This window comes from Sitophilus oryzae, unplaced genomic scaffold (genome assembly GCF_002938485.1).
Source record: "Sitophilus oryzae breed Bouriz unplaced genomic scaffold, Soryzae_2.0 scaffold_815_pilon_pilon, whole genome shotgun sequence".
Taxonomy (NCBI): domain Eukaryota; kingdom Metazoa; phylum Arthropoda; class Insecta; order Coleoptera; family Curculionidae; genus Sitophilus; species Sitophilus oryzae.
The window spans coordinates 6,171,228-6,196,963 of NW_022147434.1; the positions used below are offsets into that span (position 1 = coordinate 6,171,228).

At 31.6% G+C, this 25,736-nt stretch overlaps 1 protein-coding gene across 4 annotated transcripts in view; it reads left to right on the forward strand.

The window, feature by feature from the left end:
* The window catches only part of LOC115889505 (cordon-bleu protein-like 1), a 494,950-nt gene that overhangs the window by 267,611 nt on the left and 201,603 nt on the right, over window positions 1–25,736 (forward strand). Inside the window, exon 1 of one of the 4 annotated variants that reach the window (XM_030909521.1) lies at window positions 7,970–8,299. The exons of the other annotated variants lie outside the window; for them this stretch is intronic. The gene's annotated coding sequence lies outside the window, so the exon portion shown is untranslated. Of the gene's footprint in view, window positions 1–7,969; window positions 8,300–25,736 lie in introns of those variants that run through there. 4 annotated transcript variants of the gene reach the window in all.

The window sequence follows — 25,736 nt, forward strand, 5'->3', positions numbered from 1 at the left end:
CTTTTGATTAGTTTCATATCATAATGATATGTCACTCCATTCAGAATGTCATTTTCTATCAAATGGAGTAAAAAATACTGATAGTGCCATTAAAAAAAATTAAAAGTTGTAGTCATTTCCGGTGAAACAGGATGTGACCGAAAACAATTGAATACGTAATTGAACAATCGTAATTTATGTCATATATTACCCCCCCCCCCCGGGGTAATAAAAATAGAGCTTTTATACCCAGTATATAAAAATAGAGCGTTTATACAGGGTGTCCCAGAAAAAAGTGCAAGTATTTTAAGGGGTGGTAGATCTCAATAAAAGAAACATATTTTTTCTTTATCGTTTTTCAAATAAGTCCAAAATAACGGAGTTATTTTTCTTTCAAAATTTCCAAAAATAATGATTTTTTGCTAAAATTTTGAGAACCACTGGATCTTTTCTGGATTTTCTTTCTTGTAAATCCAATCTAATACTTATGTTGCCATATTACCAAGAAATTATATTTTTCAAAATAAAAACTAAAAAAAAATCCAAGAATTTTTCAAAAAATTTCGAATTTACAATTTTTTTTTTCGCGAAAAAAACCTCATAGGCGGGTTTCTGGGATTGAACTCTACTACTAGTTAAAATACTTGCACTTATTTCTGGAACACCCTGTATAGGCGTTCGGTTGGTACTGAGTAAATTTAGTCAACTGACAAAATTAGTCAAAACCGAGAACCGGAAGGAATTGGACCATTATCTTTGTTCATATTATCTTTAAAGTTATTTATTTTAACTCAAATGATCTCGACGACAAGGCTATGACTGTATATATTGAACTTACATCGTTCTGTATGAAACAAAATTGTTTTCATTGTAATAACAACTTTTTTCATCAGCGAGAAAGTACGGCAATATGTAACCCATTGTAGGCATTTTTGGCTATTTCTTAGCAGGTTTGAAGTAGATGCTAAAAATCAGTTTCATTTTTAAAGATTATTTATTGTTTTCCTTCCATTAAATTTACCTATGAAATTGAGAACAATATCTACATAATCCAATGAATGTTGAAAAAATTCTATATATAATAGCTAAGACTATGTAACTGATCCTATTAGTTATAAAATACTACACCACATTGATTACTTACTTATATGTTTTTTCCCTATAAATTCACAATGGTATGATTTCTTGAGAAATATAATACATATACCTATTACAAATAAGTTGACAGCGACGGTTTATTTATGGTGTGTAATTATATGGAATTGAAAAATGTGAATTGGATTAGAAATACAGACCATGATTAGCATTTGTGTAGGAGAATGGTATTAACTTAAGAAATAGGTCAAGTTTACATAAAATTAAGGCATAAGCTTTTTCTATTATAATTTTAAATATAGTTGGGTGAATTGTTCAAATACAACTTAAAACTTGACTTTGAATAACGGAAAATTAGTTTTTAACTAGCTTTAAAATGTCTGAAAAATAATTATTAAAACGTACTTATTATAATTCCTTTGTTACTTAACTCTGTATAAGAATTATAGTCTGTTTTGGTTTCCCTGTCGATAGACATTAGATTCTTATATATTTATTCTCGTTTCATACCCTGCGCTGTTTCAACTCATCTGAAAAACATCACTTTCCAGTTTATTTTTAGATTAACCTTTGTAGCATAAAAAATAACCTGCAAGAAAATTTTGAATAAACACAGCGAATTTAATAATAGGGTTGTTTTTGTCAGGGTTGGCAAATAAACACTTTTTATTTTGTCCAGGGCACTGGTCAAATCTAGTTTTAAGCGGTTATAACCAGTGGTCGTATATGTTACAGTCTATATTTATAGCAAAGTAAGTACAGACGATCTAAAGTAAACACCTTTTTTGTAATTTTTCTTATAGATGGGATACGCCTTTAGGGTCAGAGTGTGGGGATCTCCCTCATGCGAGAGGGCCTACCTACTAAAAACCCATCTGTGCTCTAAGCTCGCCAATCGCGGTACCGCCGAAAGCATTTCATCGAGATTAGACGCTTATTTATTCTTTTATGGATTTGTCTTGTCTGAACCCAAATCTTGTCTATTTTATTCTTCTTCTTCATAATGTTCCTTAACATCCCGCAAATCGTTTGATAATGACAGAAGGTTTCCGACGTTTTCTCTAGTGATCTTCGTACCACTTACTGTTTCTGCGTTTTCCCCTCGGTTTACCCATATATCGTCGTGCGCGTGACACTCAAATAGTGTATGTTTGGCCGAGTCTGACGCCTCGCAATACTACCATGTACGCCTTGCGGATCCTGTGCAGACACTCGCCAAAGCTTGCGTGATGTAGTAGTCTGTGTTTGCCTCGTCGTATTTTATCCAATCTTTGATAGTAGGTATGAAAGTCTTTGTCCACCCGCTATATGCTTCCCATCGGTCTGCCATCGCTCTAGTACAATGCTCCTGGCCTCTTTCCTGAAGGAAGTTCCGTTTTTATATATTTGGTTTCTTTCCTCGATCAGTAGGCTGATCAGAGGTATCTTAACAAGGCGCAGTACCGCTACTCTTGGATATGTGCAGTATGCCGATGCAAAAGTGGCGTAGCTATCACAGGGCAGTTCGATACAAAGCACCAGGACCCCGCAGAGCCATTGAAAAGTAAAAAAAATAGTATAAAATAACAACCTAAAATTCAAATGAAATTCAGCGATGGTGAAATACAAAAAAGGCGAAAGTAACAAAAAAACTATAAAAATCTTTTCAAAAACTCTCCAATCAAACCCCACCAACATTACAGTATGAAAATATCATTATTGAGAACCTTGAGTAGACACCTCTGTCGCAATGAACCATAGTTGCCACTGTACAAGGTCTAAAATGTAACCGTAAATGACACTAAGACTCTGGGTGTCACTTCTTTTATTCATGGTGTTAGTTTGTGAATTTATGTGAACCATTTCAAGAAAGGTTCTTTTACAAAATGAGTCAGCTTTTAGTTTGCGTTAGTTTGGTTTGGTTGAAAAAATAGAAATAAGAAAAATATTTAATATTTTGGTTTTGTTCTTTACTCAGGGTCCCCCAAAAATATGTTGCACAGAGGCCCCCAGTTGTCAAGTTACGCCACTGCGATGCAACCCTGAGTGCTAACTTCCTGTTTATCCTTTCTAGCATGTTTTCGTAATGCTTGAAGCGCATGGATCTGTCCCAGATTGGAGATGCGTAAAAGTAAATACCTAATATAGTTTTGATTTCAGAACAGTAATTTTTTAAAGAAAGGTTGAAAAATATATATTTTTTATTTATTTATTAATATCTCTGAAACTATCTACATATATAAAATGCTAATGTTTATCTGTGTCGTCTCTACTGAAGTAACGACTTGATCTAGAAAGTTGCTTTTTTTACTAAAAGATAGCTAATTGGCTCTTCTAAAAACTGTCGTCGCCGGATTTTTTGTTTTTCATTTAATTAAACAAAAAATAAAAGTATTTTTTTCCTGATGTCGTGGCGGACGCGCCAGGCTTCAACTAGTCGAAATATATTTACTCATATCTTAGGATTATGTAAAGTGATCTGAAAGGAAGTTTATAATCATCTGCTGATGATGCTAACATGGTTAGCGAAACGCGCGTCCAGTGTAAAAGTAAAAGTGTTTTGGTGTATTGTGGTGATTTAGTGTTTTTATTTTGCTGAAAGGAAGCCAAAAATGAAATAATATACAAGGTGTAAAAAAAATCCCGATCCACTCACATTTTTTTGAGCCACCCTATAGAAGTTAAAATATTTTCCCGAAATATATCCTAGTACATTCTTTAGGTTTGCACTTAAACAAAATAATTTCCAAGTTTTTCATTCTAGGAGATCCAGATGCCTGACGCCATTATTGCCAGACCCTGTATATGCAACGTGATTTAAATGTATTTTTGCGCGCGAGCTGGTTTTATTTATTCAAAATTAATTAATTGAATTTTAATTTAATTAAAAAATTAAAAAAAAATAATTTTCCTGATTAAGAAAAGAACATGAGTTTTGTCCACCCTATCCAAAACTGTTTTAACCAGGACGCTTAAATTCTGGTTAAAAACACTCATTTAAACTGCTATACCTAAAACTTGCCAACCCTGGTTTTTGTTAGATTTTAATTAACACATGGACTGGTTACGGAGAAAAAGGAATCTGCTTTCTTTGGGTTTGAAATTACACTTGCAAAACCAGTTGGAAGGTTCAGAAAAAAAAGCTGTGATGTATAGTGTTCTTAACTACCTATGTGACAAGGACTAGGTAATAAAGGACATGTAATCTGAATTATATCGTATAACTGCAAATCAAGAATGGAAAATTTCTGAAATTTGCTAGTACTATTAGAACCATCGTAGTCATTAATTAAGTTTTTTTCGCAAACAAAAATGTGGAAATTTTGAATGTTTTAGAATTGAAGGGTCCAGGGGAAAAATATGATAAGCGCCATTATACTTATTTTACAGTAGAGCACTGGACGGGTGGTATGGCTATCAGGTTCTTTCCCTTTGTATACTTTTTATATATTTTATACATTTTGTAGTGACCAGGTATGGAATGTAGAATGTTTAGGAGGGGAGTTAATCACCGCTACCTTACAGATCTATTGTGTGTTCCCCTTTCTTGAGTTATAACTCGTTATAATATCATACAGTCTCAAGGCTTTAACAAAAGCCAGTATCTGAGACGGCTCCACAGAGGCCAGCTCTCCATCCTCGACATCAGCTGTGCCAAAGTTCATGGACGTCTCGGCGCACTCATTGATAAGATGTTCTAGTGTTTCGCCATTTTCCCCACAGAATCTGCATTCGCCGTTGTTCCTCAACTTCAACCTACTGAGGTGTTTGTTGATGAGAGTGTCCTGTTAGAAACCCCGTGACAATCCAGTTAGACCTACTATAATGTTGTAGAACCCTAGAATTAAGAAATTGGCGCTTTTGTTTAGTGAACCGAAACAAAAAAATGTTAAGTAAAAATACATATTTTCTTGTAAAGAAGGTTACTTTTTCAAGATATATAGTTTAGTAATGAAAATGGGTTTCTAATGTAGATTACAAATCTATGTTACAAATTATAATAACATAATTAATAAAAAAGGCCGAAAAACCAATAAAAATAAAGACATTATTAAGATTGAAAAACAAAAATATTATAGTGCATTGACTTGGAACATCAATTATTGTTTGTTAGCGATAGGCCGCGAGCTGCTCCATTATAACACTTGTTATTCGAGAAACGTCATCAATCAAAGCGTGAATCATTAAAAATTTAATATTAAAATCCATTAAAAAGCGATACAAAAACGAATTTGGTCAGCGGCGGTCTGACGACTGACGACTGGACCGCAAAGCAGATAGATACACCAAATGGCGAATTAATGACGGGGATTTTTTTTACTTTCTGACGGAGAAATAAAATGGATTTGTAAAAGCTTTTTATTTGCTGAAGATTTTTTTAATAAACTTAAAGAAATTATGCTAGTAATAATTCTGGGAAACAAAAAAAATATTGGTTGACTGCAGTGTTTTTGGTTGTGTGACACATGATTATTGCCTAAAAGATATAAAATAGAGAACTAAGAGAAACACATTAAATGTAGTGATGGACATTACGATTCTTTTTGGTGAATCGAAACACACGATTCAATTTCTAACATTGAATCGACTCCTACGATTCGTTCATTTGCACATTAATTCACCTTTCATAAAAACAAGAATCGTAACTGACACTACCGGTGATAATTTGGTCGGACAATTACTTAAGGGATCAAATAAATAAATATACAGTTCTTTCATTTATTTTTCAACATCTTATGGTCACTGACGTAATTGAATTGATTATTTTACCAATAATCCAATTCATATATACTATTTATTAAAGACTTCTTAATAAAAATTTAATATTTTTAGAGCATATTTTAATTCTGATTTAATAATCATATAATAAATAATATATAATACCGCATGATCGAAAAAAATGACGTCCGGTTGGCTTGGAAATGAACATCGATATCATCCCTATATAATTTTACATAATATAAAATGACAACGAGCTTCATTTCATAACCATTGCTGACGCCGTTTTTTATCATATTGAGCATTGGCCAACAATATTTATCTGAAAAAAAAACACTGCAGTCAACCAATATTTTTTTCATTTATTTAATAAAAATAAATGTATTCTTCATGTATCTGTAGATGTTAGTAATGTATGGCAATCGCTTCTTTGATTTTAAAGAACATAACATAAATAAACATAACATACGTAAAAAATAAAAATAATCATACAGAAAGTTTGGGTTTTTTTAGTTTTACCATAGTAAGTAATTGTTATCAGGTAGTAATAATTGTTAATTTTGAACTTTAACTTGATATAATGTCATTTTAAGAACGTCAACGGTTTTTGTAGACGTATCTGTTTTAAAAAACTAAAGTGTTCTCGAATAGTTAAATTTAAATATTTTAAATAGTTTTTTTCTCTTTTCTTTGTGTTTTTTTTGCTTCCGACGACGGAAAGAGATAAACTTTCCGAAACGTTAAGCATTTTTTTTGTTTGTTAGGCAAATTTGTATATCTGTAAACCTAACTTCTGACAAAATTTCTTGCAGTGGCGAAATACCCATATAGGATTTTTTGGGGAATATTTATCTGGAGTTGCATAAAACACGATTTTGTCTTTTAGTCCGATATTTAATGGTTTATAGTCGGTAAATGTTACTTTAACAAAAATATTAACGTGAAAATTAAATGCATTACAGAGACTCCTGTACTAAGCACACTATAATTTTTTTTTCTTGAAAATAACTTTCTTCTCATTTGCATTTTGTGCCGATGTTTATTTAGGGCTTTTGTTCAAGTCTAACTATTGGTGCCCGACTCTCTATGCCTATATCACCTCCGCCCGCGCCGTAGAAACAAACTAGCCACATTGTGGTCCGATTCAATTCTTGCAACTCTTTTTTACGGCTCATTGTTCAAATTTTATGGATCCGTGCTGACCACGATTCAATTGAGCAAACAGTATTGTAAGCAAAGAATCAATTCTGAAGACTCTTTGAACGAACGAGCCGTAGAAACGAACCACTGCGTTATGATCCGATTCAATTCTTACGACTCTTTTTTACGGGTCATCGATAAAAATTTTATGGATCCGTGCTGCCCACCATTCAATTGAGCAAACCGTGTTGTAAGCAATGAATCAATTCTCACGACTCTTTCAACGAACGATCGTATTGTGATCTGATTCAATTCTCACGACTCTTTTTTACAACTCGTTTGTTCAAATTTTATGGATCCGTGGGTAAATAACCAGACAATTCGGTATGTATGTTTGGGCTGGCAGCATTATGTGTATATGTCGTGACAACGAGAATAATTTGTAGTTGTAGTTTCTTTTATAGTGTGTCTGAAGTTTTGGCGTTTACTGCTGGTTTATTCTCAAGTCGAGTCTCTGAACAATAATACAACACCGTGCTGTCCACGATTCAATTGAATGTACCGTATTCTAAGCAGTGAATCGAATCTTACGATTCATTTTTAATTCTCGTTCTAATGAGCGACTCATTCAATCTTTGCCCACCTCTAATTAGAAGTACCCAGGAGTCTAAAGTCACCAATTTTTGGTCTAGATCTTGTTCCTAGTTCGTCTTCCTCAAGAGACCTAACTAACAAAATTTTAAAAATTGATTATGGTTTAAATGTTCTCGTCTCGGGTCCCACTTGTCTGGAACATTCAAAAGTTTTTATGGAAACTGTCTCTGCAAATGAAATCACAAATCTTTCTGATTACGCAGTACCTATATAAACTTCTGCAGGAATGTAATAATAAATACACAAACGTCCCCGATGTACATCTGCCAACCTTGCGAGGCTGTTCCCAAAGGTCGTCCTCAACAACGGACCATCGTCAGCGTGGCGGCTCAACGGGAGGACTTCACCGACGGACGAAGACGTAGCGGCCAACCTGCGGCCGGCAGTCGAATGTGTTGGGCGATTGGCGCACCACGCTGTCGTTCGCGTCTCCTGCGATAAACGCCACCGACCAGCAGGATCGACCGACGTCGTCGGTAGCAGGCAGCAGAAAGCGACCGCACAGGTGGCAAAGTGCAGGTGTGTGCGCGCGAGTACAGTACCTATATGCGATGAAAATTGGACCGGCGGTTTTGAGATAAATCGTTCCAGTCGGTGACATTTTGTTTGTGCTCGTACGGTGATTGACGGAATTTTAGTGAGGATTGTTGAAATGTAAACTGTTGATGTTTGTTCGAGTTTGTTTAGAGTTCTGGGATTATTATTTGAAATTAAAGCGCTAGAATTATTACAGGTAGGGTTGTCATAATTATTTTGTTGTAAGTGAATGCAGTACTAAATAATTTTGAAGGTTTCTTTATAGTAGAAAAGAACTAAAAAATAACTCTCGTTTTTCCCAGAACATTAATGTTTCTATCAGAAATATTGAAAATAGATATACATAATATGGTTAGTTTGTACAATGAGTACTGAACTAATAGCATGTAATAGGTCCTCTATCGAATAGCAGGTATCTCCCAGAGTTTTTCAAAAAACATATTTTATGGGCCTCGTTATCAAGTATAAGTTCATGAAGGTCTTTTATTTTGTAAACAGATGAGGAATATTCTACATTGAGATTTGAGATTGACACAAGATAAGTTTTTGCGAAGATCTCAATTTGAAACAATTTTTGTCAATACAATACATGTAAGACTTACTTGTATGTAAATTACCGGTAGGGATTCTACAGTTAATGGAACACAAATTGTTCCAATAAAATATAATCAACATCAAGGCAATCACGATATTTTTCAGAAAAAAATTGAATATTTATATTTTTTACGTATTATCAATTTTTAGTCTCTCTACAGCATCAGTACCTACTGTATCTTATAAAAATTGAAAACTTACTAGTTCAGGATAAGTCGTTTCATTCAGTGATATCAAAGTTTACAGAATATTCTGTAAACTTTGGTAATTACTGGAATTTGAATGATGAAATTTAGAATGCTGCACTTCAGATTCTTTGTATTTCTTGTATTATTAGTTTTATTTGAATCATTAAACGAATTGAATATAAGATTTTCGTAATAAATAAACTTCGAGTGGATTTCTTCCCACTGTCGAAAGAACTCACAGTCCATATAATATTTTTATAGAAAAATATTGATAAGTTAGATAGGCCTGAAGATTTTCAATTGTTGTCCTGTCACAACGGCAAATTACTAAATGCACCTTGTATTAATTTGATTCTACGCCAATTTATGATAATAATGATATCAAGGTTTGTTAAAACAATTTATCTACGTCAGTGAGTTAAGAGCTTCTTAACTCACGCATTTTCATTGTCGCACTTCTTGTTTAGATGAAAAAAATATTGTTACGTTTTTCGTCGGTTCCGTGTGGATAGAAAGTCACAATTTATTTAAACACTATTTATTTAACACTAATTAACAAAACTAATAACGATAAACGACTTATAGAACTATTTACAAACGATTTATAACTAAGAATTTATTTTGAATTTTAGCGCGTCGACTGTATATTTATAAGTAGCAGATAAATTAGAAAAATATGTTATGAGAACCTTTTAATTTCCATAGCTGTGTACTTTTTTTTCGGTGCACTATTGTTCATACTTAGAGTATGTATACTCACACTTCTATGTATTCTACGATCTTGCTGGAAGAAATCCAGAAATGGCTCTGAATGCCTCTTCTTCAATGTCAGAGGGAATTCTTTCCGAATCGCTCATTTTTTAAACTATTGACATCAGTATTATTTACTGTCATATTGACATTGCCATGCATGTTGTTATTTGCACAAAGGTTATTAAGGTCCCCTTTCTGGGACCGTGCTACGAAAAGTTACGTTTCAGGCCATGTGGGGTAACTATGATATATATATACCCCACTGAAATATTTCAAAATCTATTAATATTTTGTCACTCAGGTAAATTGTCAATAATTATTTGTAAAATTTTATAATAAAACGTCAATAATTTAAATAGTTTGTCTTTGTTTAATATAAAAAAAAAACATGTAATTTTAAAACTAAACTCTTATTAATTTTCTATACATTATTTTGTCAGCGCATAAAAACGTTTTACATTCTACGCGGTGAATATTAAAAATGGTTTTTTTGCATGTACTACATAATATTTTTATTTTTCTGTTAAATGATCTGGGTGCAAAAGCCGCATCTTTGGTTTGAATTTGGTTGAATCTCTTTAGCAGGATTTATGGAAACTATGTTTTCGGCAAGAAATAAAGCTATTGCTATTTTTACAGTTTTGTGAAAATTGTTACTATTTCATCTCCTTCTTTGAACGTTTAGATGTACAAGTCCCTGTGTTGGAGGATTGCTCTTCGCGCGCAGAATTCGAAGCGAATTGAGTCTCTTTTTTGTTAGCCCGTCATCAGTATATTCCTTTCGCGCCATTTTCCAATAAATACGCACAATAACTTATTACAGCACAGTAAATACGAACACTAAACTAAATCTAGAACTTGTTTACGTCTTCATACAAAGTCATCAACACGAAAAAACATATTACTTAGTGCTTGTAGGATTTCGAATCACTGCAGGCCGTGCGTGGTAACGAAGGTACCCCAGGCAGTAAATTTCAGTTTTTGGCGGAAAATAAAAAAAATATTTGGCTATTTTTGTTAAAAAAGGGTTTTGTAATATATTTTCTAGGATTACCTGAAAGGAAAAAAGTGAAAAATAATAATTGTAAAAGTTATCAAAGAAAAAATGCATCTGGGGTAACTGAATTACCCCGCACGGTCCCGGAAAGATTAAGGTTGTATATAGGATAGGTTGATTTTTAGGATAGGTATCTATATACTTATTCTAAAAATCAAGTTAAGTACAATAATTTTTAAAGTTCATTGTGTGTTTTTATAGCTAGACGTAGATAAAATATTGTACAATACACGTGAGTTAACTGCATTAAGATACTTGTGTGTTTATACAACTCGTGCTACGCACTGCCCGTGCAACTTCCCCACGCTTATCTTAATGCTGCTGTTAACTCTCTTGTATCAAAAATGTCTATAATGATCTTCAAGGAAATTAGGATTATTTATACACAATCGAAATACAAGTGTGCACCATGGTAGTAATCTCAAGTTTAATTCGAGGCTTAATTATTGCAATGACTTCTTTTTGATATGCATACACGGGGACAAGATAGAACTTAAGGTAGGATAGATTCATTGAATCTGGTAGACAATGATTGAGTAATGATACCAAAAGAATTTCGAACTTTCCAGAATTTTTTTTGTCGTTTCCATTATATTAGATTAATTTCGGTGATATTAAAGTGTTACAGTTTACACTTGATAACAGTCAGTAAAACATCTGACCGAAACGTGTGTGTGACCGTTAGAAACTTGTAAAATAAATGAAGTAAAGAACTGAGAACTAAAGAATAAACTAAAGACTAAAAAATTATTAGATTATTATTAAATTCTTGATATATAACAAAAATCAGACCATTTTAATGACAAAATGATTACCAGAATTGCGAACACGATAGAATTAATTTATAAGAAATATGTTCTTGGCAAAAATTTGCGTACTAATTGCCACAATCGATTGTAACGTTTTTAGTTCGTTACATGTCTTTTTTACATATAATATATGATGTCTCGCCTATCGTCACCGGATTCCCTCTCGTTCAGGCCTGATCATTTTGTTGGTACGCTTGGCGTAATTTTTACGTTCCCTAGTCGCCAACCCTGCTATCGTTTCACTATTCTGTGGAGGCGCGCGCTGTCAACATCGCTTCTGTCAACTCTCTGTGATTTAACGGCACTTTTGGTTTGACCGTTTGGCCTGTCAGACGCCATTAGTCCCAGTTTTTAGAAATGGTGATTATTTAAATCTTGCGGTATAATCTGAATCAGCTGCTATTTCGAGGCTACAGGTAAAGATGAGTTATTACCTTTTATAGATTCGATATTATTATTGAATATTTTTAGGGTAGAGTTACGGATGTCCCAACTTGTATTTGTATTTTGCTGGCACGTTGGCGTCCCTTTTCTTTTGTCCTCCAGAATGTCACATGGAAGAAAGGACAGGTTTTTTATTATTTATTGAGCCCTCGGAAGTATTTCGAGGTAGGTTTATTTTGTTTATTAGACCTTGTTTGGTTTTAAACTGTGTCCAAGGTACGAGTAGTGTCTTATGTACGGACATTATCTTATGTACGGATGTCCTGTGGACGAGTGTCCCCAGTAAGAACAATTTTTTCTTACATATAAGTGCCACAGCGTGGATGTAGCTTGAGTCCCATGCTGCTTCGTTCCCAGCTATAGCTAGTTAGTTACGGCTGTATCAATTCATGGTGTCCTCATTCTGGCCCCTTTGGTTGTGTTGGATGGCTGAGTACAGAGATGCGAGACCACCTCACGCTGTTACTGTTTAAAGCAAGATTACATAAAGAACAGCTAAGTGTAGATTTAAGTTCTAGTTTTACATTTACAGTCTTAAACAATAACGTACATCTTAAATAATATCGTATAGACTATGTTTAGTGGTTAGATTGTTAAGAACATTCATGTCGATTTAATATTTAATATAATAATTAATACTAAATATATTAATATATAATATATATAATATATATAATATATAATATAATTATATAAAATATAATAAAATATATAATATAATAATAAAAAATCTTAGGTTTCATTGCATTACATCTTGTAATGGTATTACTTTTATAGATATTATTATCGCACTATTTTAACAGATGAATAACCAAACATAGATTCTAGAATCTACAGGTTGCAACATCTTCGATTTAGCATCATATGGAATATATCAAATTAATTAAAGTAATGCTACATTTCGTATATTCTCTTAAACTTTACATGTCTTGTATTTTATCGTAGTTGTTTTCATTGATATTTAGTACGACTCTTACCACCACTTTCTTTGACATATAACCACTATATATTTATTAGAACTCTACAATGTCATGTACCATCTAAGAACATCATGAATAAATATAGTAATTAGTTTTAAGTAATATACAACTGTGTTTTCTTTCTCTGTACATGCCTGGCGCTCAATATTTATAATTTCGAGTTATTATTGTTAATTAGTTTCTTTCCAGTGAAATACCTTATCCACGACTGCTCTACCAACGAAAAGCTGCCGTTCGCAGTGATAATGTTTTAAAAAAACGCTACACGATTTGAAATAATAAGTTTGATATTTTTCTGTAAATATTAATTTACCATATAAGATTTAGCTCTGCGATCCATTCTATAGCATCCAGGCCATCCCCATGAAGATGTTTTAAAGAGAACTGCGCCTTTGTTAATGGGCACTCTGTTGCGATATGAAAAGGAGTGTGTTCAGGATGTCCGCAATCGTATCTAGGACTATCGGTTAGTCCCCATTTGTGTGTCCATTAGTGGGTTCTGCCATGGTTAATTATTCCGATTCCGATTGAGTGTTGTTCACGTTTTTCTAATAATATATTTAGAAGTTGAAAATAAGCAATGATACCTTCCTGAAAAAACAAATTATCATAAAAAAATGCATTTTGAACTGGATGAATTTTTATAAAAATTGAGCTAAAGCTAGAATGAACTTCATACACTTAAATCTAATAGCTGCCTATAGTAGAAATTGTAATTGGTGATTGTGAATGAAGGTTGATATCTTCTATTAACCAATTATTCCTATAATGCAATTCTAAACATACTAATATAAAGAATAACTTAACATAATATTAGGTAGCTCATTTCTACTATCAGAAATACTTCATAATTTTTATACTTAATCAATTCAGTACTGTTTACGGAATCCATCAAAATTAATTTAAAATATTTATTTTCAATAAAGTAATAATTTTGATATTGAAAACAAAATTGAAAAATTGTTATTTTAAAACAAGTTGTTTTAAACAACTTAATCTATCTAGCTTACAATGAATATCAAATCACCAAATACTAACGAATTAAACTGTGACCAAAGCGATGATGATTACGTACTTGATAGATTGTAAATAAATAAGAACGGTAACAATTAGAATGTAATTGTTTTATATATTAAAATTGAGGAATTGAACGAATAATAGGTAGTGACTCAATTTAGAAACTCATGTTTGTCTCTACGGAGGTCTCGACACATTTCTTTCTACAATATTATTTGTTGTTCCTCTTTATACAATGTCCTTTTAGAACGGTGTTTTTGAACAAAATAAAGCCAATCGTTATTTCTGATATAATCATCATCTATTCCGAGTTTCTATCGCATTAAATCAACGTACCAAATACAACATAGTGCGATTATTGTTGTAAGATATGTCTAAATATTATTAATAACACTGATAAGCTTTATTACTTATTGATAAGGGCGATATTATCGACTACACCTTGTACTGCTGTTATACATCAACTGCTGATTGCGATTTGATATTGGGTATTTAGTTAATATTCGGTGATATTGGCAATTATTTAATGCTAACTTAGACAAAAGGTGAAAGTGTTATAGCAGTAAACGGAGGAATTTTTTATTTGGTAGTATCAATATTTGATATAGCGTATGATAAAATGAGATTAAATATGTATTGCAAAGATAGTGCATATCTAAATTTGAAATGAAATCTCGTTTTTTTATATGAAAAATAAAAAGTTGCAGAGGTGAGCGATTTTTGAGAAACACCCAGTATACATGACTTGGAGTGAATCGCGATGGCGATTTTATAAGTTGAAGATAGAAAAATGGGAAGTGTGTGTCTAAACAACTTAATCCGGCGCTATATTTCGTGCGCTTGGAAAAACACTTGCTCTTCTTTCTTTATTCGGTACATCTTACTGTACTGAACTGAGCATATTGACTAGACTCTTCGTACTGGAGATGAGCAAAACAATCAAAATCGCAGCGACTGTAACCTGCGATTGCGATTTTAATATTGAAATATTGTACTATATATATAATTGTCTCTGCATGTATCTATAGCTTAACAGTTAAAAAAAATAATAATCAGTAGTTTAGTTTTTAAGTTTGTTAATACCTGCAACACATTATAGGTATTAAAACTTTATATATATGCTGCAACTGCTGCAACTACACATACCTACTCTTTCTACGGTTCTGAATTATCTAATTCTTTATCCAATTCTTAAAAAATCTAAAAGAATTATGGTTTTTTAAGATAACTCACCCCTCACCCTTTCGTAAAAAAATGATTTTTCTAAATATACTAATGAGCCACCCTCGTTCCATTTTATTATATTATGTTTATTATTTATTATTTTTATTATTATGTTCCAAAAATTCAGATATGATTAAAAATACGATTTGGGCATCTTTTAACTGGCCAGGACAAGACACTAAAAACATTAGACGATCAAATCAATTTTTCTAAGACATCTTTATTAAAAATTAGTGTTTTTAAAAGAGACATGACATATACTAGATTGAAATTTAAAATGCGATTTTTTAAGCGAAAATGTCAAAAATTGCCATATTATGACATGCTATTCTATTCAGAGTGTTATTTTCTATCGAATAAAGTAAAAAATACCGACGGTGCCATTTAAACATCAAAAGTTGTAGTAATTTTTGGTGAAACAGGAAGTGGCCAAAAACAATTGAATACATCAATCAATCATGTCATGTACTAACAAACGAAATCTCGTTATTTATCAGAAAAAATAAAAAAATTATAGTGTTTAACCACTCTTGAGAAATATCCGATATTAGAGAGAAAATTCACTCGCAGTTTACTATAAAATGCTTTAATAGACCACAAAATTACATTCGCAACAATATCGCAAATCCTAAAAATTCAAACTCGCAGATATTATCAAGGTTCTAGTTTACTTACAAAATCACAATTGCAGCAAAATCGCAAATTGCAACTATAGTAATATTGGTTGTCTAAATTGAAACTCGTAAATAGAAGAAATCGCAATCCCAGTTTCCTATGAGAGCCAATCGCAGGTTGCGATTGTGATTTAAAAATCGCTGCGATTGAATCGCAGTTTACGATATTTTGCTCATCACTACTTCGTACACACGAATATCGGCACCTAAAACTAAACCTTGCTGACCCTGTACATGTAGCTACTGTTTTGTCGTTATAATTTGCAAATTGCAGTATGTAGTGCTGGTGGTTACTTTGCAGTATAAATGTCCTTAAACAAGTTTTTGCTGCTTTAAAAAATGAGTATGTTTGTTAGGCCAATTTTTGTAAGCTAGGAATGTTTAAATTGATAATATAGACTTATCCCGTGTGAGTGGGGTTTCTCCAAATTGTTTGTAAACGTTGATGTTTCCTTTTTAAATTTAACGTTCAGGCTTGGCATCTAATGAGCTATACGGGTACTATTATCTAAAAGTCAAATGCTGGGCCTCTAAAATAAATTACAAATTATCTCACAAACTGTCTGGAGATATGAAGCTAAAAGGTTTAAGTTGACATATCTCGTCTAATATATAGGGACTAAGCAACCATTAATCTCATTATCAATTATCGCGACATTTTCAATAATTCCAGACCAAATCTTTTTCAGAAAACATAATTTTAACCAAATGAAAAAAAAAATGATTACCTTTTGTTTACCTAATATAAGTACTTATGTACCTATAAATAGGTATAATGGGTTCAAGAACTTCAAATTTTCCAAGAATAGATATAACTCAGGTTTTCAATTTTCGGGATGGGAATCTCGTTTTGAAATCCCGGGATTAGAACCTATAATCCCGGGATCCGGGGATTGACTATCAGAATGACATACTTAATCTAAAGAAATATTCAGTAAAAATGCAGATACATTTATCAAAAAGAAAATGAGCAAAGAGCTTTTTTAAAATATATAAAACAAAGTATCCAACATTTATGTTTATTGAATGAAAAAATAAATTCTTGTTTGAAAAAAAAACAATAAAAATAACAAATACGGGGATATAACTTTTAGATATTGACGTTCTGCTTAGTATAAATAAAATATGATGTTTTAAAAAAGTGTATAAAGTCGAATCGTTTTAGATTGGGCATTTAAATTTCTTGCGATTTTCAGGATCCCGGGATTTAATATCGGGATGTCGGGATTAAACATGCCATATATTTAATAATATCTCAATTTTTTCAAATGGAACAAGGGTGGCTCATTAGCATATTTATAAAAAATATTTTTTAAGAATAAATTTGTACAACACACTTGGTATTTCGACTTAAATTGTCCTTATGAACCGCATGTTACTACTTTAAATAAACCATATGCGAATATGTCAAAAGTTGACATATAATGTGTCATTCTATTCAGAGTGTCATCGAATAAAGTAGAAATATACCGAATATACCATTTAAAAATCAAAAGTTGTAGTCATTTCCAGTGAAACAGGAAATGACCAAAAACAACTGAATACGTCAATCAATCCTAGTTTATGTCATATACTAGTATACCAAATTTCGTTTTTTTATCTTAAAAAATAAAAAAGTTATAGAGGTGAGCCGCTTTTAACACGCACCCGCTATAGTTACTACTATAGTAAAAATAGAGGGCTTACGACCAAGAATAGTCAAAGATCTACCTCGATTTAAGTAAGAACAATCTTCGGATTGTCACGGGTTTTTTAACAGGACACTGTCTCCTCAATGAACACCTCAGTAGATTTAAACTAAGAAGAAACAGCGAATGCAGATGAAGATGGCGAATGCATGGGGAAAATGGGTAAACACCAGAACACCTTATCACTGAGTGCGCCGAGACGACAACCATTCGTACCATGATCTTTGGTACGACTGATATTGGAGATGGAGAACTACCCTCTGTAAAACCGTCAGAGATACTGGCTTTTGTCAAAGCCCTGGAACTGTATGATGAGTTATAACTCAAGAAAGGGGGACACAATAGATATGTAAGGTCGCAGTGATTAACCCCCCTCTCACTCATTCTAAACTCTAAATAGTAAAAATAATCTAATAAATTAGTTATTAAAATAGTAATATAATAATCTAGTAAAAATTACTATTTTTACTAATATCGAGACAAAAACACTGAAAAGGCTGAACGAGTTTTTCTATATATACTTGCATTTTATCGATTTCATTAATTTATCATATCTTTGTTCCACTCCACGTGTGACAAGTTTAATGTCATGTGCTGAACCGTATAATGTGGATCTATTTTTTCGAAACAAATCAATTAATACACAAAATAAATACAATTTATACTAGCAATTTCGACTTATATAATGAATACTATTAATGGTATTAATACAAGGTGAAATATTTGTATACTTTCTTTAGGGTACTGATAATTCAAGTTTTATTTGAAGGTAACTATTTATAATATCTACTAGTATTTTAATGCATATTAATATAAGCTGAACTTTGAAGGCTATTTATGGTAAATGTTATTGTGCTTATGATAATTAACTAATGCTATTTACAAAATAGAAATAACGCATAAAAGTAGTTAAAAGTACCTGTAAACTAAAAAAATAGCGACTAATTTTGAAACAAATATTTTTCTAGTATACTATCTAGTGTCTTGAAAGTGGCTCACCCCACGAACTTTCCCCACACTGCAAGATGCTATGGGAAAAATGGGGGAATGCGGAAACGGGGGAAGGCAAAAATATCGAAGATGGAGAGTTCTGAGCTGGCCTCTGTGGAGCCATCTCAGATACTGGCTTTTGTCAAAGCTCTCTCTCCTTTTAAAACTCTTACCAATTTCTGAATTGAAAGGCTAAAAAAATTATACAACCTATTTTTTATTAAATGGAAAAATAAATGGAGTGAGTTAAATGGAAAAATAAATGAGAGTAATTATGGGTGCTCGAAACTTGTAATTTAATAAACTGCATTCTCTTGTTTAAGCACGAATTAACGAATGGAAATGGTAGGCACAAATTGTTTCCCAAAAAAAACACCAACTTTAGAATTAAAAGTGTGTACGGGTATATATAAAGATTTGTTATAGAAAATTCTTAAGTCATATTATAGTAATCTTTTCACTTCATTGTTCGTTTAAATCTTCTAGATTGATTATGCCCAAACTCAGTCCAGTTAACTAAGCTTCATTCTTTGATAAAAATTGGTGTTTACACGTTGTAAGATATTTGAGAATAAATGGGTATCTAAATATAAATATGTTTTTTTTGGCATTTCTTCCCATCAGAAGATCTTCAGATACAGAAGAACTGTGAAAATATTCTGTTTTCAAGCAAATTTTTACTCGATGATAATATTTTTTTATTTTATTTTATTGTGAACTCATATTTTCCTTAATACATCTTTGGCAATCTCTAGCGAGTGCCACGACTACACTTTGCCTAGTTATAGATTTCTGCTATACAGCTACGTCAGTGGTCACGTGACGCGAGAACGAGGTCATATAAAGTGGCAGAAAAAGAACAAAAGATTTGACAATGAGTAAAGCTCCTGGTAAAGCTACTAGTTTCCTTATACTATGCAGCTACTATACTATATACTACAGTTCCTTATACTATACGGTAGCAGTTACATTGTTTAAACCCAAATAATTCAAGTTCGTAAAAATATAAACTCTATATATTTGAAATAAAAAAGTACATCTCTGTCCGTAGTCAGAAGCAAAAAACGAAAGAATAAAAAAACCATAGAGCTTTCAGGGAAGGGGAAAGTCAATCACCAAGACTAAATAGATCTATTGTATCCAATCTTGCCATCAGAAGCCTTGATCAGAGGCCATGACAAAAGCCAATATTTGAGACGGTTTTACAGAGGTTAGTTCTCCCTCTCCGATATCAGTCGAACCAAAATTTATGGCACGAATTTTTTTTAGTATACAGATACTTTTAACTATTTTTATGCATTATTTCTATTTTGTAAATAGCATTAGTTAATTATCATAAGCACAATAACAGTTACCATAAATAGCCTTCAAAGTTATATACTTTTAAATATATTTTATACCATCTAAATAAAAAATCGAAAGCGGTCCCAGAAGTAAACAAATAAAAATAAAAAAAATATATAGTTCAGTGTCTTAGAATGAAAAATAAAACACTAAAAGTAAGAAATGACAAAAACAGACAAGTTAACGCAATATTTAATTAGACACAAATAATTAAGACGTTAACTCCAACCATGACAAATCAGAAAATACATATACATATATGCAACTTAATTATAGAAAGTAATTTGCAGTGCCATTTCAGTTTATGAACGGAATGCGTAGTCATAAATTTTAAATTTCTGAACTTCATTTATGCGATTATTAATTAAATTATTAATGGTACCTCAACGGAATATATATGTATAAAGTTTAATTATGTTGGTATTTCAAAGTCCAGTTTTTCACCAGATTATCGAGAAATCAGACTATTTATACGTAGAATTAGTTTAGTTTTAAAAGTATTAGGTATACCGGGTGTTTTTCAAAAGTTACTCACCCCTATAAAATGTTTGTTATTCAGATAAAAACAAAATTTTTATGTTAATATGTGACATAAATCGGTATACCTACAGTATGTCCCCGGATTGTCTTTACAAGAGGAAAAAACTTTTTTACTATTGACATTTTGAGAAAAACGCATTCTTCATTAAATTTTTTGCTTGTTATAAAATGGTTAATCCAAATTTCCATACCGTTATACAGGGTTGTTTACCACATACGACACAGAGTATTGTAGCTAAACAATTATATTTTTACAAATTATAAATTTTGGGTTCGTTGAAGGACTATTAGAGCTACAATTTAAAAATATTTTTACAAGATACAGAGTGTCCCAAATAAATAAAAAATATCAAAGTTGTATTTTTTTAAATGGAACACCCTGTATATTCCATTTTAGTTTCTACGATTAAAATAACGGTAAATTTGATTAGGGTTTATCGCATAAACCTTACCGTTTTAGAAATATTTTCAATTTTGTGAAATTGCAGTAAAAATGTTAAGGCTTCATTTCTCCAAGGGTATCAAAGTTTTTAATACTAAATATTTACTGAAGTTTAACTATTGATCAGTTATTGTGTTGCAATAATAAAAATAATACTACCTCATACAGAGTGTCTAAAAATTTATTAAAATAATTTCTAGCTTTAAACCGCAATATCTTGTTTAATTTAAATGGAACACCCTGTATATTTAGAAGAATCGGATGCACAATTTAATTGTCCATCAAATTGTTATACTATGTTTTACCCATCCCTTCAAGTTTTCGTAGAAAATGCATTTTCTTATAATATAATAGACCTCATTTATCAATATATCCATGGAATATTGACATTTTATATTGTTTTTAAAGTAACATTGTACATGTTTTTAAAGTAACATTGACAAGTTTTTAAAGTAACAAATATACAAAATGTACAGGTGCTAAAAACGATAATATTACCAGCTTATTTTTATACAAAAATAAAACTATTTAAATCTTTATGAGAGTATACCATTAATTAAATATACCACCATTATTTCCGCCCAAATATTAATTAATTACATATTTAATTGTGTTAGTTAATAAATTATTCTAAATAAATGTGGATTTGGAATCAGAAATCAATATAATAATAAGTTATGAAAATGAACGTCTCTGTTATTATAAATAAGCATTCATCAAAAAATATGAAATAATATTTTTAAGATGTTACTTTTTACCACACTGTCTAATACACATACAAAATTGAGTTTACAGTATTTGGAGCAATTATTACTAATCAACGCAAATAGTCAATTAATGTAGTTTGAATACTGGAATCATTTTAATTTGTCCTCTTTTACAATTATTTAAACAATTTTTTTTTATTTTTTAATGACATAAACGAACTATATCGACAATATTACTATCTGTACCCTTTAAAAATTTGTTACATCTTTAAAAATAATCTAAAATGTAAATATTCCATGGGTATATTGATAATTGAGGTCTGAATTATAAGAAAATGCATTTTCTACGAAAACCTGAAGACATAAGTAAAAAATTATATAATACAATTTGATATACAAGTAAATTGTGCATCTGATTCTCATAAAATATACAGGGTGTTCCATTTAAATTAAAGAAGTTTTTGCCGTTTAAAGCTCGTTATTTTTTAAAATAATTTTTTAGATACTCTGTATAAGGTAGTATTATGTTTATTATTACAACACAAAATTTAGTAAATAGAAATACTTTAGTACAATATTTGGTTTTAAAAACTTAAATACGCCTAGAGAAATAAAGCATTAAAATTATTACTGTATTTTGACAAAAACCTAAATACTTCAAAAACGGTAAGATTAAAATGCGGTAAACCTTAATCAAATTTACCTTTATTTTAATCGTAGAAACTAACAATGTAATAATATACAGGGTGTTAGGTTAAATACAACTTTGATATTTTTTATTTATTTGGGACACTCTGTATCTTGTAAAAATATTTTTAAATTGTAGCTCTAATAGTCCTTCAACGAACCTAAAACTTACAATTTGCAAAAATTTAATAGTTTAGTTACAATACTCCGTGTCGTATGTGGTGAACCCTGTAAAAAAAATAAAACAAAACGTGAAAATATCGTTAATTTTTTTCCTATTATACAGGGTGCCCTAGAAATAAGTGCAAGTATTTTAACTGGTAGTATAGTTCAACTCCAGAAACACGCCTATGAGGTTTTTTCGCGAAAAAAAAAATTGGATTTTTTTTAGTTAAAAAACATAATTTCTTGATAATATGGTAACATAGGTATTAGATTAAATTTGCAAGAAAGAAAATCCAGAAAAGATCCAGTGGTTCTCAAAATTTTAGCAAAAAATATACTTTTTTTGGAAATATTCAAAGTAAATTAATTCCGTTATTTTGGACATATTTGAAAAACGATAGAGAAATATGTTTCTTTTATCAAGACCTAACAGCCTTTAAAATATTTGCACTTATTTCTGGGACACCCTGTATATTTCCAATTTATTCCTATACCGGCTGGTGCATCGTCCTTGGAAACAGGAAATCGCATGCAAGTTTTGAACTGTCCAGATATTGGCTCTCCTTAATTTTACAGCGAAGTTATAGGGTTTTTAAAGATCTGCGTACACGTACACATGTGAATACACATGCCATATTTAGATAATTTTGAACAGGTAACAATGAAAAACCAGGCAAATGCCAACTTACCTTAGTTGCTATCTTATAATTTTGTCAATATAATTGTATTTCACTAAACCTGGGATTTTGCCTTATTTGAACCAGATTTAAATTACTAAAATACATTTCGGAGACACTAAGCGTACTTAGGTACTATAACGTTAGTGTAGACAGCACAACCAATTACATTTGACAGTGATAAATCCTAGGTTGACAACTTAAGGTATGTTCACTTTTTTGTCTGGCTAGATCATTTGCTTTTTCATTGTTTTCTATCCCTTGTTGGCCTTCTATCCCTTGCTGATGAGTTATAACTCGTTATAACTCAAGAAAGGGGAACACACAATAAATCTGTTAACCCCCCTCCCAATATCCCTTGTCGAGCGGACACACAGAGTACGAGGATTTTCTTTGTCTACTTTTTTCAGGTTCCTTCTCTATGCATTCTTTGACTGACTTTCAATTGATAGTCGTTCGAGTGTGGAATATGATTTATCTGCTTTTATTCTGAATTGTATATGAACTTGTATATTACTGAATTACTTATTACTGCAAATATTTTGAAAATTGTTAGATCTCTGCATAGGCATCTTATAACAAAGTTGTCTTTATTTTCGACAGAGAAATAAATAAAAAAGAACATAAAAATGGTCCTTTTAATAAAAATATTCGACTTTTTGTATATTTCTGAATATATTTTTATATCAGAGAAGAATCAATTAGGATATAGACTATTGAAATAATATAGACTCGTAACCCAGATGTAACAGAGTGATGATGTAATTCTGCAAAATATCTTTCTGTTTCTAAGTACCTTCGTCAGAAACATTTACGCCGAAATGGCGACAAATAAAGAAGAAATTTTCTTTTCATCCAAGTTCTAAATGTCAGCTGGTCACCCGTTTAGACTTCCTCGATTCGAGAACGCGCTATCTCTCGAACGCAACAGGCAGAGGTATCTCGTCTGACTGACCTACTCTCAAACCGTTTTCCGTTATGTGTGAAAAATGCGATTTAGCAAATTCGCCGACAACAACGACCTTCTTCAGGTGTGTTCTTAGTCATTCGTGGTGTTCGACCTCTCAAGGAAGAAATTGAAAACAGGGGAATTTTGAACATTAATAATATAATATGCAAAATATTTAAATATAATACAATGAACTCATGCTAATTCGTGTTTAAATATTTATACAGTGTCACCAAATTGTCTTAAGAAAAAAATTATTATTAAATGTTTGGGAAAAATACATAGGTACTTAGAAATTTTTGCTTCTTCGAAAATGATTAATCTTGTTTATACTTTTCCAAATTGCCAAACCATTTTAGAGAAATCTAAAAAATATGAAAATATAGTTGACTATTTTCCCAAAACTCAGAACGCATTTCTATGGTAATATTAATTTTAGGCAGAGAGAACACTAATAACTAAAGTGAGAGAGACCGATCAACGTTAATTTTTGAAGACTGTGTTAGTGGCGCGGCCTTTGGCGTCTAACCCGAACTATGAGCGTATTATCGATATAGTAGGTTGCATTTATACCTATATACAGGCGCCAAAAATTTAAAATTTGTATATTTGAACCGAATCTTAATCTTTCAAGTTGGTAATAAGAAATCTTCGTAGTTTTTTTAGATTATTTTCTTGACAACGAAAATTTATTATTAGACTTTAAAGCATTAAAACCTATAAATAAAATACTGTGTAGGAACATAATAATTTATTTAACTCCAGACTCCTTGCCATACTCCAACTCAAGGCTGCAATCTTCAGTATCTTTTTCTTTATCTAACTTGGTTGGGAGTGAACAGGGAAGCACGGTTTGGAGCTAGCACAGAGTCGGTATCAGTCGGTATCCCGTAGGTATTCAATGTTTTTGATGGTCTTTATTCTATAACAAGAACGTAGCAGTTGAAGAAAATAATTTGTATTACTGGAAATAATACCAGGTATAATACCTAGTCGTTCCATAGGTATCAGAAAAGAATGTGAATTAAATTAGCAATGTACGATTATTATGTGCACTCACTATTACTATTAGGTATGTTAAAATAATTACCGAGATAAAACTTACCTTTAAAGGAAACGTTTTGTCTGGGTCTCAACCACAAAACAAAAATTACAAAATGCGGAATAATCGTGGAATCTGAAATAATCAATAATGACAATAATCTTCTCTTCTGACAAGCTAAAAGAACAGGCACATTCAGTTAAAAACAATTTATTACTCCGATTTGCTCCGATTATCAACAGATTTTAGTTATCTCCTTCTAGAGCTAAGAAATAGAAAAAGCTGCTGACAATCTAATTAATCCTGTCAAATGTTAAACTTGCAAAGTTGAAAACTTCCTTTTGTTACCGCCAAACGCTATGCGCGTCTGGGATGCGCGGTGACAAAATAAACTTGTCTACGAAATGCCATATTCCACAAGCCCTCTCACTTTAGTTTTTAGTTTCTCTCTGATTTTAGGTTTTCATTTATTGATAGATGGATATTATTAGTTTTGATTAATGTCATATTTTTTGCTGCTTTAAAATGTTAAAGAAGCACAAACTTTATAATCACCTCTTCAGTAGCATTGAAGTAAAGAAATTTTGTGCTTATTTGTACATATTTAAACAGCAAAAAAAATATGACGTTAATCAAAATTACTAATAACCATCTATGGAAGA